Below are 20,830 nucleotides of genomic sequence, written 5' to 3' on the forward strand. Positions count from 1 at the left end.
TTGACAAGCGCGATGATGTCAAAATGTCGAAAATTAAGAGTCAAGCAAAAAAGCTAACCAACAAGTTGAATTTAAGCAAGTTGTCAAGTATGATTGAGAACTGCCGCAAGAGCAACCTTGAGATTTTTTTCTCTGCAAAGACCCATAAACCCAACTGGCCGTTTCGTGCAATAGTTTCAGAAGCAGGGACATGGCAGAAGCATGTCGCAAGATACTTGCAACAGAAACTCAACGTTTTAACGATCGATGACCCTTTTAGAATAAGAAATTCTGACGAAGTAATCACCTTCCTAAAAGGATGGGATCACGATAAAAAGCTGCAGGGATTTTCAGTCGACGTAAAAGACTTATATTACACAATTCCGCAGGCGGAAATCTTGTCAGCTGTGAATAAGCACATAGAAAAGCATGGTGTTATAGCCTTCCAAAACGAGTGCGGAATTTCCGCCGATGCCTTCCTAGAATTGTTATCGTTTTATCTTAGTTCGACTTTTGTAGAATGGAATGGGGATATGTACATTCAGAAAGACGGGATATGTATTGGTTCGTGCCTAGCCCCGGTTCTTAGCGATATGTTTTTGGCCTTGCGTGACAAAACACTGCAAGATCGTTTGGAAGGGCTCGGTGTGTGCCGCATTTTTAGATTTGTTGACGATTACTTTGTATTAGTACAGGATGACAACCTCAGTTTTGAGCAGCAGTTCTTAAAGATTCATTCAGTGTTCACAGAGTGTCTTAAACCACTGGTTTTGACACATGAAACCCCAGTTAATGATTCTATCAGGTTCTTAGATCTCGCCCTTCATTTCACTCCGTCCCATGTGTGTTGGTCGTACGAGCCTCGAGCAAAAAAACCCATCCTGCCATATGCATCAGCTCATTCGAAACTTGTAAAAAGGGCCATTATTCATTCTGTTTTTAATAATGTTTTAAAGAAGTGTTGCCAGCATAGTATGGAACTAAGCTTTGCGAAACAAGTTGATCGCCTTACGATGGCTGGTTATCCGTCCGATGTACTAGTGTCAGTGGCAGAAAAGCAGCTAAAAAACCTGAGACCTCGCCACACTAGCGAACCGGTTAGGCAAAGGGAAAAAAGAAAGGTTGTTGTTTTGCCTTATCTCCATCAGGTGTCGCACAACCTCCGAAAAATTGGAAGTAGGGCAGGCGTTGACGTGGTATTTTCAGCGCCGGAAAAGCTTTCTAGCTTGTGCAAAAAAGTTAACTACACGACTAACGAAACGCGCAGGTGTAAAGTTAAACACGGGGATCATTTTGTACCATGTAAAGAAGGTGTGGTGTATTCACTGCCCATGTCCTGTGGGAAAAAATACATCGGGCAGACTGGCCGCTGTCTCAACAAAAGGCTAAAAGAGCATAGTGACAATGTCGCACGTGTGGCTACCACAGGCCACGTAGCCAAACATTGCAGGGACTGCAGCGCAGAAGATGACAGCGACGATAAGTGTAAACCGATGTATAGGCAATGCAGTGTCATAGGGAAACACCGAGACACATTGACAAGAGAAATAATAGAAGCTGCTATGATTATAAGACTGCAGGACGAGTGCATAAGCGCACCATCAGTGGCATTGTCCCAGAAAGAGATGAAGTATCTAGATTGTGAAATCTGACACGTGCCGGATAACCGCCGTTACTGTACCCATGCGCGTGCCTACAGCTATTCTTGTATGTTTGTTTTCCTGTTCTGATCGCCAGGTGGTATATAAACCCTGCTGGTCTCGAATAAATCTTAGTTGACAGTCAGCGCTGTTGTGTCCCCTTCTTGTTCTGTGCCGTCTTTGCGCTGTAATAATGAATGTATGTAACCAACTCGCCCAAAATGTTGTATTATGAGTGACCTCCAACGGAACTTCACGAAACTGCAGTCGGTACTTCTTTTTATGTTGAATGGTTTTATCACTGAATGCTTCATTCCACACAATTTAAAAGTTGCCATAGCTAAACCGTTACATAAAAGTGGCTCTTTAAAAGCTATTGAAAATTACAGGCCTATTTCAATTCTACCTGCGATTGCGCAGATTCTTGAAAAACAGCTATTCCGAGTTATGTACAGTTTTGTTTTCACGAATAATATCTTATCAGAGGCACAGTTTGGTTTTATTGAAGGTAAAGGAACTGTTCTGTTATTAGAAACCTTTACTGATATCATTTACTCATGCTTTGATAATAACAAATTCGCATGTGGTCTGTTTTTGGACGCTAGCAAAGCTTTTGATTGTGTTCGGCATGACCTACTGCTAGAAAAACTTGATGTCATGGGCTTTAGGGGTCCTTTTAAAGATTTGCTGAAAGAATATATTTCTAATCGGGCTCAAGTTGTTGAAATAAGCGGGCATCGAAGTTCTGAATCATTTTTGTCGGCAGGTGTTCCACAGGGCTCTGTTTTATCGCCTTTGCTTTTCAATTTATTTGTAAATGATTTATCGAATGCTGTCGCAAAATGTTACATCTTTCAATACGCCGATGACACGTTATTGTTGTCAACAAATACTTCGTTGCCTCTGGCCATGGATGCTCTTAGAACAGATGTGGTGCATGTTATGAACTGGTTCTTAAATAATTCTATTGCAATTAATCAACAGAAAACTAAACTCATTTGTTTTCGTAATCCTCATAAAAAGCTTTCTTTTGTTGAACCATTGTTTTTACATTCTTCGCATTGTCTTAATTGTTCTTGCATTCCAATTAATTTTTCAAATAGTGTCAAGTACCTTGGTATACTTTTTGACAGTGATATGTCTTGGAACAGTCATCTTACCCTAGTATGCAACAAGCTTCGTGGATACTTATTTATTACCTTTTCAGACTCGCAAGCTTATTGCACATGCTCTCATTTATGGGATTCTCAGATATGGAGTCACTGCTTATTATCATTGCTCAAAGACTTGGCGAATGAAATTAAATGCGATACTAAAGAACATCCTTCGATCCGTGGCATACAACACAAATGCTTCACCTGATTGCGGCCGCCGCGGTGGCTCAGTGGCTATGGTGCTCGGCTGCTGACCCAAAAGACGCGGGTTCGATCCGGCCGCGGCGGCTGGAATTTCTTTGGAGGAGAAATTCTAGAGGCCCGTGTACTGTGCGATGTCAGTGCACGTTAAAGAACCCCAGGTGGTCGAAACTTCCGGAGCCCTCCACTACGGCGTCTCTCATAGCCTTAGTCGCTTTGGGACGTTAAACCCCATAAACCAAACCAAACCAACCGCTTCAACTGATTGCAATTTGTTTTCGCTTTTACAGCTGCCCTCTTTTGATGCCCTCTTCCATCATGTAGTCATTCGTGCTCACTTTTGGGAGAGTACATTTTTGGTGCCTTTCATTCCTGTTCGTCCTTTTCGACATCATCCCCGTTTTACGGTACCTCGCTGCTACACTCACTATGGCCACTTCACTTGTAATTATTACATACCAAAAATGTTTAATTCTCTGCCTGATTCAATCTTTTCAGTTTCTTCGTTGTCTCTATTAAAGAACTTCTTAAAAACACATATGTCGGTAACCTAAACTGTTTCTTTGTTCTTGTTTGCCTTAGGTATTGCGGTTTATCATTGTTTGCTTGCTTTGTAACACCTATTGTTTAATATATCTGTCTTTCATCGATTGCCGAGTACTGCCATACAAGCCTTTATGGCTTGGGCAGACTTGTCTTAAAGATTGTATTCTGTTCTCTGAAAATAAAGGTGTTTATTATTATTATTATTACCGCATCTTCTCCGGTTCGACTTCCCAAACACAGGCATGAAAAGCTATCTATATTGGCGCTTGATGCTAGAACTAAAAGTAGAATGTTTTCTGGCTTCTTCTCCTGCACTTGTTCGCACTTCACGCAGGATGTGAGCGTAACGAAAACGAAGCTTCACAATGCCGTGCATGATTCGGTTAATTTTGAGGAGATTTATCACGAGGATGTTGACACCGAACTTTCAAACTTTATTAATATTTTTGCAGGTGCAATATCGAACGGTACTGAAACGATCAAAGCTCGCTCTCGCAGCATACCAATTTGCCCCTGGATGAAAAAGCCCATTCTTGATGTTAAAAAAAAGGACTACTAGTATTATAAATGAAAGCATAAGAAAGAGAACGATTTTTACATGCGTCAATTTAAGGCGATGCGTAACAAGTCGGTAACGACGATGAGGGCTCGTAAAAGGGAATTTTACAGAGAGCGCATAGAGAGGGCAAATGGCAACTCAAAAATACTCTGGGACATTTTCAAAGACATTGTGGGTAGCAAACAGGCATCGCTTATACTCCCTGAAACAGTAGACAGGAATACAGTGGAAACCTTCCACTCAACTTTCGCCTCTATGGGCCTACTCCTAGCGCGGAACCTACAGAACTTAAATGAAATAGGCCTTGAATAGTTTTGTTATGGTCCCAATTGAACTAGAGGAAATACAGTCTGTTGTTTCAACGAGGCCGACGAATATGGCGACGGGTTTGAACGGCATAACCAATAAGGCTGTGATAGAAAATTTTGACATCCTTGGTCCCACCTTGTGCTCGCTTTTTAACCATTCTGTTAATGCTTCCAAGTATCCGTCTGTATTCAAAACAGCGAAGGTAATACCAGTATATAAGGACGGTGACCAGAAAGACGCAAATTGCTAGAGGCCAATTTCTCTTCTTAGCACAATTAATAACATCTTTGAAAAAAATCTTGCTAACAGATTCAAGAAGTTTTTAGATAAATACGGTATCCTCAGTACACACCAACATGGTTTCAGGCCACACTATTCAACTTCCACAGCAGCTCTATCACTTAACCCAGAAAATTAACACGACTTTGCACAATGGCATGTTACTTGGAGTAATATTTTTGGATTTAAAAAAGGCATTCGACACAGTTGTTATTCTATACTGATAATAAAACTACGGCTTTCGTCATAATATTTCCAACCTACTCACTAGTTATATCAATGACCGTCAACAAGTCGTGGTGTTGAATTCCTTTACATCCTCACCGCCCAAGCTTTATACTGGAGTTCCGCAAGGATCCGTTCTTGGTTCGTTGTTGTTTTCTTTATACGTTAATAACTTACCTTCATTTATCGGCTGTTCAAAACTTCTGATGTACGCAGATGATGCATGTTTAATAATAACAGCAGACACAATGAAAGAGCTAGAAGAAAAAGCGAATCAAGAAGTCCATAAAATGGCGCAATGGTCCTCAGCTAATTATCTGACAATAAATACGAAAAAAACTAAATACCTGATATTTCATTCAAGAAGGAAAGTAATTGACCCACCTCATGTCAGAATCCTAGTAAATAATACACTAATAGTACGCACGTTTTCATTTAAATATCTAGGTTTCACGTTTGACAGCCACTTACACTGGCAAGACCAAATTGAGGCAATCTGCAGGAAGTTGGCGTCCGGATGTCGTGCTCTTCATCAGGTTAAAGAATTATTTGACACGTCTACATTACGTATGCTTTATTTTGCCTTCATTGAAAGCCATCTATCATACTGTGTCGAAGCATGGGGTGGAACTTACCATACGTATTTAGACCCTATTATCCGCCTTCAAAAACGTGCATTAAGAATAATAAACAAGTCAAACCCTTTTGAGCACAGCAAACCATTATTCTGCAAGTCAATGATTCTTCCATCTGATTTATTGTACCGATTAAAAATCTCTGTATGTGTTCACAACATAGTAAGACACAACCGCCCTTTTCATGCATCAATACTTCATCCCCCGCTTCGGTCCACTACGAACCTCTCCTTTGGGAATTTCAACCTCCCTCCCATCCGTAATGTATATGGTGAGCGTTTAGTGCAGTCAGCGGGGGTAAAGATGTGGAAGGCGATACCCATTTCTCTGACACTTTCACACAATTTTGCTGGTATATTTAAAAAACACTGAAGTGAAATAATTGATTTAACTTGAAATTATTTTTCGTCAGTTTTCTGTTATTATGCAGTTTGTATGTAACACAGCTTGTACTAACACTCGAAGTCTGAAAGTTCTCTTTGCACGTCCTGTTTTCAAAGCTATTTTGTTACTTTTTTGTCTCGCCGAATGTTATCTACCAGTGTTATTTAGATCTTGTACTGCGCTTACGTTATTTTGTATAAGTCTGCCGTTTTTTAATTCGCTTTTACATATTTTGTGTACTTGGACCCGAACTAGCCGTTGGCTATGGGTCCAAAAAGTGTTTCGTATTTTTCGTAAAAGAGATTCCAAATAAAACTGAATTTAATTGAATTGAACTCACACCTCCCGGCTACGTATCTATACGTGCGGATCGATAGCATAGCAGAAGCGGAGGCATCTCTCTTCTCTTTCGATCTGACAAAATAAATTGGTTTTGAGGGAAGGAAATGGTGCCGTATCTGTCTCGACATATCTCGATGACACCTGAACCGCGCCGTAAGGAAAGGGAGGAAGGTGGGAGTGAAAGGAGAAAGAAGAGCCGCAGTGGAGATCTCCGGAATACAATCGACCAGCTGGGGATCTTTGACGCGCACTGACATCACAGGCGCCATTTGAGTTTCGCCTCCATTGAAACGCGGCGGCCGCGGACGGCTTCGGGACTCGGGTACTCCGGCTCATTAGACGAGCGCCTTAACCACTGAGCCACCGCGGTGGGCGGATCTGACATACAGTTTATTGTATTGAAGGCACAGCAGAAACAAAATCAATCTGCTGTAAACTATAATAATAATAATAATAATAATAATAATAATAATAATAATAATAATGTTTATTGCCACTTTGTAGATGATACAATATGGTTCAGGCCCGTCAAAGCCAACAAGAGGCTTGAGTGACTGGGCCCGGCAGTTACGGCCAGGAATAATAATAATAATAATAATAATAATAATAATAATAATAATAATAATAATAATAATAATAATAATAATAATAATTATAATAATAACAATCCTGTTTATTTTCACCACTCGATACAAGTGAGCGAAAAGGGGTGGCTGAAGTAAAAGCTGCTCAGCCACCTTTACATCAGCAGCAGTGACATGGCGAAAGCAAAAACATGCGTTAGAAGGCATTTTCAACAAGCCCAATCTAAACTTGTAAAAAGAAATTTATCAACATAAGGCGAGCAAGAAAAATTGCATTGCAAAAGAAACAATGAAACAAAACTGAAGGCAGTATAACCGTTACACAAACAGGTTCGCTGTGTGCCTATGCGTCATTGTAATAATAGAGAGTTTTAGTATTGCGGGCTTTCGGTAATTGCGTGCATAGCTGAATAGCGGGTCCAGAGTGCGCATGCGCAGAACGCTAACGGGGAAATAGCGTTAGCGTACGCACGCAATTATCAGAATTTAGCGTTGCGGCAGTTGCGCCTTTTGCGCCCTTAGCGTGGAAACATGGCGGCGTCCTTTCAAGCGACAGCCGCCCGCTTGAGCCAATTCAGCAGCTCTTGCGATTCCGGTCGGCATGTTTACGAGCAACTACTGGTGTTTTTGCTTTTCGCTATGACTTACCTTGCTTCGACGATAAAGTTTAAGCTGCAATTCAGCCCAGTTTTTGAGAAACGCTCTCGATTCTGGAGCGCGCAAGCCTAATGGAACCTCAAACTGCACTACTACCGTCTGCAACGACCCGAAACGCAGCAGAAACCTAAAAAAACGTCTGGAACGAGACAAAAATAGATTTGGAGGTTTTCGCGGTGTTTTGTGAACTTTAATAATGTAAAGAGAGTTTATATTAAACTTTCCTTAAGTTTGTGAACATTAGACGTCAGGTGATGGCAAATATTCTTGCTCTAACGGCTTGTAGTTAACATTGCCTTTACTAGACGGCGCCACTGTTTTACGTTCTTATTTCATTTTATTTCAATTTCGGGGTCATTTTGCCGACGAAAATGAACGCTGCATTAATAATTCGTTTAAAAAACTCGGAAATATTTTACTTTGACAAGTTAGCGGCAATGTCGACCATTTTAGAAGGACCGCTGGCATCCATGTCAAGCAGATGGCGTTTAGCGTTTTCAAAACGCTACACTAAAACTGTCTGTGGGGATAAGTTGCTTGCAGCACGCTAACGTAATTTCCCTTAGGTCCGCTATCACGCTAACGCTATACTAAAACTCTCTAATACCTATGAGCTGGAAGTCAATATCGTTCAGAAGAGAAGGTAATGAACACTTTATCCTTCCAACCCCAAAGCCAGTCCGTGAAAAAGGAACAAACCATGGTGGTTGGTACCTGAAAGAGTAGGTTTTTGTCACTTTTGAGGTTTGCTAAATTTAAAACAATATTTGACCTACCTTGTGCTGCTTTTTTATAGGCACACAGCAGTTTGTATGTGTAAATATTTTCCGCTGTTATGATCCTGTGCTTTCGGAAAAGATGTAGTGTGTGCTCAAACCTAGGCCTAATCTCTATAGCACGGACAGCTTTCTTTTGTAGTAGTAGAAGCTTGTTAATGTTTGTTATAGAAATATTTGCCCATACTAAGCAGCAGTAGCAAATCTGAGAGTTAAAAAGCGCATTGTAAATAAGTTCCTTCATATTAGCAGGAAGCATTCGGCGACTTCGGTTCAGGATACCGACAACCTTGCTCAGTTTTGATGAAATTCTTTTAATATGCTCGTTCCATGAAAAATGCTCAGAGAAACCTACTCCAAGAGTTTTTATATGTTTCACTGTTTTTGTGCAATTGGGACCTAAGTGAAAGCTATCAGGAGGTGTAATTGATGTTCCCGGTGTGCGGAATAAGAAGCAAAATGTTTTACTCTCATTCAAGATTAATCTATTGCTTTGGCACCATTCCTGGAGTCTACAGCAGAAGATATCTGCTGTTTCTTTAATCTGAGTTAGGTCCTTGCCAGAAACCAGAACCGTGCAATCGTCTGCGTAAATTATGTACTTACAGTTGCCCGCAATTCTTAGAATATCATTAATATAAAAAATAAACAGGATAGGGCCAAGAATGCTGCCTTGTGGAACTCCGGATTTTGTTGGTTTTACACTCGATTTTAGTTGGTTTAGCTCGACATACTGGTGTCTTCCCTGAAGGTAGGATAGAATTAGATGCTGCGAGATTCCGCGGAACCCATAGCGCTCCAATTTGTCAATAAGTATACGATGATTCACAGAATCGAATGCTTTTTTGAAATCTATATAGATTCCTAGTGTCGCCAATTTGTTTTCAAAATTTTCCAACACTGTTTCCTTATGAACTAAGAGGGCGTCTTCTGTCGAGCGAAACTTCCTAAATCCGAACTGATGCCGAGTTATTAAACTGTATTTTTCAGCAAAATCTAGAATGCGTGAATTAATTACCTTTTCTAAACCTTTCGAGAATACTGGTAGTATAGAAAGTGGGCGGTAATTAGATATTTCATTTTTATCTCCTCCCTTGTGCATTATTATTACTCTAGCAACTTGCATCTGTAGTGGAAATTCACCAGTTAAGAGAGAAACATTGTAAATATGTGTTAAAACGGGCGCTATTTCATCTATCACATGCTTGATAGGTTTGATTTCTAAATCATCTACATCGTGAGCTCTATTGTTCTTAAGACCTTGAAAAAGCCTTGTCACCTCCGATACAGATGTTGGGCGGAAAAATAATGTATTTGGCACATCCGGAATATTTCTAGCGGCTTCAGAGCAGTATGTGCTACTGCCGACCTCTATAAAGAAATCATTGAAATTATTATCCAGATCCATTCCGCTTATCTCTGTATCATTAATAATGAGGCTGTCAATCCTTGCATTTTGTTTGTTTTTATTTATGCTGTAATTAAGCTTTTTCTACACTACATCGCTCCTTCTGAGGTAATCGCTGTGAAAAATGCGCGGATAATAGTCGTCTTTCGCTTTCCTTAAACTCTCATTTAATACATTCCTCAAGGATTTGAATTGCTCCCATTTATTTGCATCGCGAGACTGAATAAACGAGTGATAAAGATTATTTTTCTGTCTGATAAGTTTAACGTGATGCCGAGTGACCCAAGGTTTACGTGACTTTTTATGCTGCCGACATGACTTGATTTGGAAGTAGGTGTACCAGCGTTTCTTAAAAATTTTAATAAATTCTGCATTAGCAGCGTTTTAATCATTTAGCAAGAAAACGCATCTCCAGTCAGTCTGCATAATGGCGTGCCGAAAATTTTCCATTGTGTGAGGTGTTATTTCACGATATCTTATTACATCTGACCTGTTGGGTTTGGAAGCATTAACACTCTTAATAATGAAGAAAATTGGCAAATGGTCACTGACGTCACTAAGCAGCCTTCCTGACACGTTGTCTTTAGCATTGTGGTTTGTAATAAATAAGTCGAGTAGAGTTGATGTGGAACACGTAATTCGCGTCGGACCACTAATGACATTCCGGAAACCATTGCTTTACATAACGACTAGGAAGTCAGTAGCGGAACTGCTTTCATTTAGAATATCTAAATTCATATCACCACTTATTGTAAGAATACCTGCTGTTTCATTGGCATATGTTAATAAGGAGTCAAAAAAATGGATGAATGCAGAAAGGCTTCCGTTCGGTGGTCTGTATAGAAGTGTAAAAATGTTTGCATTGTTTCTGATACATAGAGCTTCATAATTGTCGCAAATCACACTTTATTCATTTAAAATCTCATACCCTGATAAAGAAATCAAGATGGATACGCCCCCTCCTCTGCTATCTTTACGGTTCATGCAGAAATGACTAATCTGGTAGTACTAAGCACTCTGAATCGGTGGTGTACCATGTTTCCGTGAACATTATTATGTCAAATTTGACATGACATGTTTCAAGCAGAACAAGAATGTCATCGCGTTTCGGGGTCACTGATCTTGCATTAAGGTCAAAAAGCTTTATCGATTTGTTTGCCTTGTTCGCTGCCACAATGCGAGCTAAAAATTCTGGAAGAACAAGATCGATTACCATTGTCACCAGATGCAGTATTCAGTGCCTAGCCATATGGCTTGCCTAGCCATATTTAGTCTTCAGAGTTAATCTTATCGAGAGCACTTTCACGCAATATGCGTACCACAGTCAATGTTTCAGTGCGGCGAGCAAGAACGGTGCCGTTTCTCGTCCACACGAACTTCCAGTTGTGTTGGCGCTTTCGAGCGATGGCCTGCCACAAAAGTTTTTTGACCAGAGGGCAGAGGTGTTCATTGGTATAGATTGGCTGCTCTTCGGATGACTCAACAGAAGAATCAGTGAGCAGCCCAATGTCTTTGTTGGTTACTTTTTTTCTGCGAGCCTTTTCAAGAAATTTATCGCGTTTCTCACGTTTCTGGAATTGTATGACTATGTTCTTTTAATTTTTGTCTTTGGTGGCGACTCGATGGCAGCCGTCTATGTCGTTGTCTGATATCGGTTTCCCGATGGCATTGGCAATCTTATCAAGGATGTCAGGAAGCTTTTCATTCTGCTCCTGAATGACCCCCTTGATTTCGACATTCCTGTTTCTAGTGTACTGCTCTGACTTAACTAGGTTTGTTTGGCATGCCTCAAGGTCTTTTTCAAGTGAGCGTACTTGCAGCCGGAGAGCTTCGTTTTCATTCTTCAACGACTTCTTTTCATTGGCGGTTGCGTCAAGTCGCTTGTTTGCCTCATCCAAGCTCTCACTGATGAAGTTCATACTTGTTTTCATTTCCTCTAAGTCAGTACGAACACCGCTCTCTTCAGTGCGACAGTTACGTTCCATTGACTCTTTGAAGGCCTTTAGTTGAGCCCTGATGTCATCGCGCAACTCTTGAAAAAGATTTGCTCTTTCTTTGGTCATTTTGAGGAAAATAAAACAAAGCTATACAATTTTAGAGGCACTCGCAAGATACCAGTGAAACTCTTGAATGGCAGCAGCAGCAGCAGCAGTGCAGAAATGCAGAAAATATGCAAATTAGAGAACTGAAGATGAGGCTAACCTGTAACGTGCAGGAAGATTTCTTAGGCCCAGTGTGCGAAAGCCGCTGCCGCCGCTGCCAAAATGCCGCGCCTAGGAGAGCAGCGGTGGTCACGTGTTGTCCGCCCTGGATCGTCGTCGTCACGGCCCGATGACAGAAGCCTGCCTGGGGATGCTCGCGTCAGCGTCGTTTCCCAGCGATAGCCGCGGAGTGCAGGACGGATTCCACGCAAGGTGCGTAGTAGATCGTCGGCGTCACGGTCCGATGCCAGCGTCCAGGGCAGTCCAGAAGGGGTTCCAGGAAGGTGCGTATCTGTAACGTGCAGGAAGATTTCTTAGGCCCAGTGTGCGAAAGCCGCTGCCGCTGCTGCCAAAATGCCAACTCTTTCTTGATAAACAGTTCATTGTAGTCAGCACTCTTTATCTCCCACGAGGGTCATCCGTCGACATCTTGCATATTCTTAATTATTATTTGGACAGCCAAACGTTCAACCTGTCTAATGTTATTTTGGCGGGTGGCTTCAATGCTCCAGGCATCCATTGGCCGTCATTTTTTTTCTCTGGTCGGGATGCATGCATCTGTCGGGCATTGCTGAACATTTCGCAGGCCTTTGATTTTAAACAATTAGTTGACTGCAGTAGAAGAGGTGATTCACTGCTTGTCCTCGTTTTCGAGGGGCCAAATATTTATCAGTGGGGTTTCGAATGCAATATTTTGGATAGAATTTCAGTTGTTTTGTACAATTGTCCTATTTTTGCACCGCTGTCAACTTTTACCACGTTTCCTGATTTCACTCGTGGTGATGATGCTGCAATCATAGACTGTCCTGCTGCTTCTTTTGAAACATTTCTCATGCTTAGCCACGCGGGTGACATTAAGGAACCAGTCCGCTACTTTGAATTTGTTGTCAGTAACTGCATTTAACGGGTTGTTCCGCGTAAAAATAAGAAGAAAATCCCAAAGTGCATTGGATGACTCGTGACTACCTACATGCTTCACGCCGCGTTCAAAGCCTCAGGCGCAAGGAGCGCTTACCTGATGCAGTAGGTGCCATCAAGTTTTACATGGCAAAGGAAGCACTTCGAGTGTTAACGAAATCAGCTAAATATCGTTTCTCAACGTATAACTAGGAAATCTGAAAACAAATCCTCGCAAATTTGGCATTCTGTATTGCAAACAGAGTCTGGATCCTACAATCATCAGTGATGAAACAGCAAATGATCCACTAAAAATAGCTAACGCTTTTAATGTCTACTTTAAATCTGTTGTCTCCTCGGACACCCCCGAGGTTCCAACCTTCTACCCCCCAAGTGAAGCAGCTTCGATTTCTGATATAACAATTAATGAGCACGATGTACTTAACATAATACTACAATTGTACACAAGAAATCGACCAGCCTTGATGGTATACCTATATTTTTTTCGTTCGTTTTTAACTGAGGACTTCTTAATATCTAACAGTCATCTTTCAAAAGTCGCTCAACATTGGCACGGTCAAATGTCGCTCAACCCTAGCATCATCATGGGAGCTGGCCAAAGTACTTCCATTATTCCAATCTAGTAACAAACAGCTTGCATCTAATTACACTTCTTTTATTAACAACATACTTATGCAAGATGCTCGAGCATATATTTCACAAACATATAATGAAATTTATGGAATCTAATAGCATGCGTTTGAACCTTCAGCATATTTTTAGAAAAAGTTTCAGCCCCTTAACACAATTCGTTAAGTTTTCACACATTTTCTGCGCACTTGATATCGGCACCCAGGTCGACGCTATATTCACCGATTTTCCTCAGGCTTTTGCTACTGTACAACATGCTAATCTCTTAGTAAAACTTAACATGATTTTAAACATTCTTACTTGGTTAGTTTGATTGGTAGTTTTCTTTCGCACCGATCACAGTTCGTATGTAATAATTTATCTAACACTCGTTGTGTTCACGTGTCATTTGGCGCACCTCAACTCTTGTTGTTCATTATGTTTACCTCAGCATGTCGCCTGACCCATGCACCTTTAAAAAAATGATTGTGTATTATATTGTAAGATTAACACACTAGAATATCATCTGCAATTAAACGCCTCGTTTGCCAGTTTCTGTACCCGGTGCAGTACCTGGCAAATGAAAAGAAATTTTACTAGAACTGTGGTAATGTCATTTTCTTATAAGATATCTTCCTTACTGCACTTTACACTTGACACTTCGATGATTTATCTATGCGTAGTGTTTTGGAGTATAAGTAACTTGGCGTCATATTTACCCCCAAGATGTCCTGGTCTAAGCACATTAATTTCATTTGTACTAAATCAATTTGTAAGCTTCGGTATTTCAGGCTCAATTTCATTAATGCTCTAAAAGGGACTGAGTTATTAATATATAAACCTTTAATTCATCTAGTACTACATTATCCCTCCCCTTCCTGAAACCCTCATAAGCATTGCGGCCTGTATCTTACCGGTACTCACCTATGGAGCAGAAACGTCGAGGTTAACAAAGATGGTTCAGCTTAACTTAAGGACTACGCAGTGAGCTATGGAAAGAAAAATGATAGGTGTAACGCTAAGAGACCGGGAGAGGTCAAAGTACGCGAGGGAACAAACGTGTATTAATTGAATCCTGGTCAAAATCAAGTGGAAGAAATGAGCTTGGGCAGGGCATATAATGCGAAGGCAGTGTAACCGCTGGTCCTTGAGTATAACGGTGTGGATCCCAAGAAAAGGCAAACGTAGCAGGGGGCCGCCAGAATGTTAGGTGGGCGGACGACTTGAAGAAGTTTGCGGGGATACGGTGGCCGCAGCTGGCAAGGGACAGGGTTAATTGGAGGGACATCGGAGAGGTTTTTGCCCTGCAGTGGAGGTGGTCAGGCTGATGATGATGATAATATAGCAGACAACGCCTTGAGCGCATGTTAAAGAGCATTTTTATTGCCGCGTAGCGCAATCAGTCTTCCTTTTGTGTTATTGTCGTTTGTACTTATCTAAAGAAAAGAGGTATGACAGGCTAAAAATGTCGTCTATGGCTCAATTTCTAAGTTTATTAAGATTAGGAGCAAGTTTCCGCCTTTCTAGAGAAAGGACTGGCTTTTCCTTGTGCTGTCTCACTTCGACTGAGGCGTCGCTTTTTGTGGTGGTTGCTTCTTATCTTTTTCTGTCAAAGAAGATGCTTGTGGGCGTTTAACGTCCTAATGCGACTCAGGCTATGACAGACGCCGTAGTGAAGGGCTCCGGAAAGTTTGAACACCTGGTGTTCTTCAACGTGCACTGACATCGCACAGTACACGGGCCTTCGAAATTCGGCCGCCGCGGCCGGGATCGAACCCGCGTCTTTCGGGTCAGCAGCCAAGCGCAATAACCACTGAGCCACCGCGGCGGCTTGTAACAGAAGAGAAAACCTGTAGGTTTCCTGTGTCAGCCTGAAGACTACTTCATTAAGGTTATTGTAGTTCGGCTCTCCTCACTCTTTTTGGGAGAAATGGAAAGCTGATTGCGGTTTTTTTTCACTCTGAGCACGCGGGGTGATTTGCCATAATGGCTCAGTTGCGGTTTGGCAGCAGTAGCGAGAACACATGCTTAGCATGGAAAAAGCGTCTAATATTTATTCCGTCACCATTTAGCTGTTCAGATTTGATCGACTTTTTCTGATGCATTGGTAATTTTAGGCTCTTTTTCACAATATTTATATTCTGAGGTGAAACGCTTATGCTTTCCGTATTCTGCCAACCCTACGCATCTTTCTTCTCTCTTGTTAACAGCGAGAAGGCAATGCAAGCAGTAGAGAAGAAGTCTGCGGCAGCTAAACCGGCCGCAACCCGTGTCGAGACCAACGCAGTTGGCCTATGTAAATTCTTGGAACTCCAGAGCCTTGCAAGAGCCGTTGTGCACTCTCGAGTGAACACCTTGTCCGTGTTCTTCGCGGTGAAAACTCACAAACCCGATGCACCCTTCAGGACGATTGTTAGCGAGAATGGAACCTGGCAGCAACATATTAGTGGTTTCATGCTTAGGCACTTAAATAATCTGGTTCTTCCTGATCCCTTTGCCACCAATAATTCATTGGAACTTTCCAGTGTGTTGAAAGGAGAGCATATTGGATATGCCTTTTCCATAGATGTTGAAGGTCGTTTTTATTCTATACCACATAGCGACCTGTTTATAGCTGTCAGACAGTGCATTGAAGCAAACGGCAGTATCGCCTTCCAGAATACAGCCGGCTTAAGCGTAGATAACTTCATGTCACTTCTAGAATTCTATATCAACGCTACTTTTATCGAGTTTGACAACCGGCGCTATCTACAGCTCCAGGGCATTTGCATCGGATCATGTGTCGCTCCGGTTTTGTGTAACATTTTTCTTGCATCATTCGGCAACGCTTTGGCTTCAATACCTGACGAAGGCAATCTGCTGAAGATTTTTAGATAAGTATATGATTTTTCAATAATTAAAAAAAAAAGTGACCAAGGCCGGTATGAGGAAATTGCGATGAATATTTTAGAACAATTTGTGCAACATGGAAAAGGGCTCTCTTTTACGTACGAGTTACCTGCGCTTAACCGCCTCCAGTTTTTGGACCTGAACATCATGCTCGGAGAAAAGTGTGTATGCTGGTGCTACCGCCCTAGAGCCAAGAAAGATTTTTTTTCTTTTGATCCGGCCCAGTCAAAAACTGTTCAGAGGGCTATTGCGACCCTTTCTCTAGAATCCGGACTTGCTAAGTCGTGCCCTCACATGATGCAAGATAGCTTTCGGGGCGAGGTAGAAAGACTGCGAAAAGCAGGTTTCCCTGATCACGTGTTGACAGCTGTGACCGAGGCACTGCTACAGAAATTCAAGGGAAGGCAGAAAAAGACACGCAGAAAAGAAAGACCCGGGAACGCCAAACCAGTGGTCATGCCACACATCCACAAGGTGTCCCATAATCTAAAAAGGGTGGGCAACAAGTACGGCACTCCGATGGTGTTCTCTGCGCTTTGTAAACTGGCTAAGGTGTGCCCTAAGGTCAACAGTAGTGGCCCTGCAACATCCGGCTGTGGAAAAAAACACGCTAAGCCCTTTGTCGTGTGTGCCACGAGTGTGGTCTATGAGATCCCCTTTTCTTGTGGCAAAGTGTACGTTGGCCAGACAGAGCGTTGTGTTAACGAACGTGCCAGGGGACATGAATGAAGTTTGGGTAACGCATGAGACTCATGCCTGAATCTACCCACCCATTTCCGTTCTTGCAAGGACCTAAACGATCAGAACTGTCACGGCTTGACAAAATCAAAATTCTAACCAGGAGCAAAGATAGATTAGCTCGGGAATTGTCCGAAGCGTTTTTCATCAAGGCAAGAGGCGACATGTGTGTCAGCACCACTTCTGTCTCCTTGCATGCCACCGAATTCACGCTGCTTGAAAATAAGGGACGAAATGCGTTCCACTCACCTTAATCTTCCTTTGCTGTCAACTTTGTCATCTTTGGCCTTTCCTTCTGTGGTCTGTCGCAAATGCGCATGCGCTCACGGTCGTATTTTCTTATATGCTCTACGAATAACGTGTTCAATAAACATAGTTGGAGTCAGCATCCGTCCTGTCATGTCGTCTGTGTATTCGTCCTAAATGTTAGCGCTGAGTAAATTTGAAGGAAAGAAAATTGTTAACCAGGACTCCAGCTACTCAAGTTTCGTAGTGTTCAGAAATTTTCAGCTTCGTATACTCTCCCTAACTTGAAGCCCAGTTACGTGTTAACTTTAGTTACATTGTTCTCGAGTACTGTCACGAAAAAAAAAGGTCAAATAATATTCAAACTTTTAGACATCTTTTCTGTTGGTACTTTTAGCGACAAAGCTTATGCTATGCTTATAACTGGTGTTTGACCTTTAACACTTCGTTGTTGATTTTTTAATCATAAGATGCTTCAACTGCTGTCTGTGTTAGTAGCGAAGTGTGACAAGGGGTACATTTGCCGGATATACTAGCCGCGCTCAAAAAAGGATACTTTAGTTTTTGACTCCGCCCATTCAAAGGTGGTTGAACGGAGAATGCAAAATTATGCTCGCGCGGTTCTCTTGAAAGGTTGTGCCAACACAAAATGGCGGACAGCATGCATCGACAAGTGGTGCGCTTGAGAAAAGCAGGTTTTTCTTGCGAAACTAACTGCCGTGGTGGAATGCCTGGTAAAAGAGATTAGGCCGGGTGGGCACTCAGTCATGACAGGCGAAAATGGCGGCAAAATGTGGAGGCGTACAGCTATACCTTACGTGCGTCAGCTTTCACGCCGGCTGAAGAAAGACAGAAAATTACAGAGTGGACGTTTTATTCCCCGCCACCGACAAGCTTGTCCGTGAAAAGCAGTAAGCAAAGAAATATGTGTCATCTGTCAACTTAAAAATTCAGTTTATGTTTAGCGTTCTTCCTGTTTGGTTCTTTTCTATTCCTCCTCCTATGCCATAGTCTTACTTTTATAATCAATCAAAATTACGCAGAGGTGTGTGCAGTTTTGGTCGTTTCTTTCTGTCTTTTACTGATGTGCCTTACACTCACCTTGTGTCTATATCTTGCTTGAGCAGCCCATAGCTTTATTCCACGCGGGATTCGCGGCAGTGGTTTTGCCAATTTTCAGAAAGCAGGTAGAAGCTTATTGGTCTTTTCTCTTTGTGCGTCAGTTTGGTATTGCTGCGCAGGGCTCGCAAAAGCTTCTTCATATTTTCTTTCATTCTTTTTCTGCTATTCGAGGCCATGTAACCTCTCCCTCAGATAAAGAGCCGTCAGTTTTATAGACATCCTTGGTAGTGCCAGCCTTCGTCGCGGTCGCGTTATTTAGATCTTTTGAAACATAGCAACTAGTAGTATCACTTCTTGGACAGAACACGTACTTTAAACAGATGCGCTTCAGAGTCATCAGGGGGTAGGAGGCTGCACAGAAAAAACGGCGAAGCATCGAAGGAATGTCGCACACGGTGCACGGGGAAAACGAATTTCGTCAATCGCCCAACCAGAGCTATCGCGCGAGTCGAGCAGCAGGTTAGTGCCTCCCCACTACAGTACAGCATGCCTCTCTGCTTTCAGGTGAACTTCATAGAATGGGTAAGAGTGCTCTGTTGTGATAACTAGTGGCGATGAATTGATGTCATACTATGCTGAATTGATGAATCCCAGGCTCTAATTTTTTAACCTGAAAACTGCCTAATTTTTTTTTGTCCCTTTTAAGCGTTATTCTCTCCAGCAAGTCAGGAGCACTCTTGACACGCACCGACCTGCTCTTTTACAGGACAGCGTTCATGCGCGGGGCGATCGCAATGTAAGCAAGATTTTAACGCGAGAGCGTTAAAGCCCCTCTTCAGAAAATTCGGTGTCGGCGTGAGTGCTCTGGGCGAAAAATCACATGCTTGACCTTGCCAGGTGGCACCGAGACAGCAACTCTCGGAGGGAGGTGGGCAGCCTAATTTCTAGAAAACAGACTAACAGAGCGCAACGTAACGAGGACAAGGAGAAACAAGAACCACAGGATGGGCGCTCACTACCAACTCTTTATTGCGTCATAAAAACTAGCACAATTTATATCATTTTCCTGGACCACGTTGTATATCGTCAGCCAGTGGACATTGAGAGGGAATGGCTCACACGCTTGGCAATCATTACACAGCGAAAATAAACTCATGACAAGAGCATGCACTAAAACTTACTTTCTATCTTTTTCAGAGCTGTAGTTGTCTAAGGCCTGTAGCTGGCGGGTACATATGCACCTTTTATCTATGGTCTGTTTTTCATTATCTTAGTAATGCTATTGCAAGTTGGACCGTGCATTTGTCACGAGTTTTATTTTCGTTGTTTAATGATCGCCAAGATTGTGAGGTGTGTTCCTTCGTAATATCCACTAGCTGACAATGTACCACCTGGTCCAGGAAAATGGTATAAATTGAGCTGGTTTTTATGATGCAATAAAAAGTTTCTAGTCAGCGCCCGTCCCGTGCTTCATATTTCTTCTTCCCCTCGTACCGTTGTGCTGTGTTAATCTGTTTTGTAGAAAGTGTGAGCCAACTAGCCCAGACCAGAATCGCCTTAGAGCGCATTCTAATTCATGCAAACTTGTAGAGTCATCACAACCTAGCCAACGGATAGCAAGCAGACTGCGCAACGTGGATGGTGGTAGTTACATTAGTAAATGATTGGTCAGGAAGAACAACCTGGGGCGCACAATGTCCGCCGCTGGGACCGCCTGCCATCGCAGCGCAGTGGCGCATCACTCAACCGCTGTACGCTGTCTCGTCAAAGTTTTTTTTTTGCAGTCCTAAACATATAACAGAACACTCGGTTTTCGAATATGGCGCGGTTTTCGAACGTAACTGAGTTGCGTGAAAATACTGCTGCCCGGTGCACTCACGTAGTTTAGCGACAACCAGACTTCCGTATGGACAGATAGGCTTAGTGAAATATCTTTATTTGATAATTATCATCGTCATAACTGGAAAAATAAAACCTTTTGGTAGACCAGATTCAGCTCTAATCCTTGCCCCGAGCTCCAGGAGCTGGTCTATTTGGTCGATGACTAAAAGAAGTCGTTCCTAGCGGGGCAGCGCTGCTGGTGCCGCACTTGCATCTTGGGGTGTTCGTGCCACTGATGCGTGTCCCGTTTTGACGCAGTAAGAAATTATAGCCGCACTTGTTGCAGGTGTGAGCGCCAGCCTCTGTGAATGAAAGGAGAACGAATCAAAGTTATCTTCATTGCAGAATGTCTTAAAGAGGTCGCATTACTCTTAGTTCTACACTTAGCCTGGTATAGAACTGATGCCTGCTCTCCGACTCCTGACGTGCATGCCAAAATAGCAAGGACGCCGAGTGAACAATAGGCATGTGCGGCAGTGTCTTCTACAGCCTGTTCAAAATGAGTATTTCGCAATTTTGGTCGCCAATACACCAGCAAGACACACCAAGAGTTGGAAAGTTCACCCAGACAGAAGCCAGCTGCAATCTCGAAGATTTAGCGCAGTGGC

This window comes from Amblyomma mixtum, chromosome 10 (assembly GCF_055824585.1).
Source record: "Amblyomma mixtum isolate Tamu chromosome 10, ASM5582458v1, whole genome shotgun sequence".
Lineage (NCBI taxonomy): Eukaryota > Metazoa > Arthropoda > Arachnida > Ixodida > Ixodidae > Amblyomma > Amblyomma mixtum.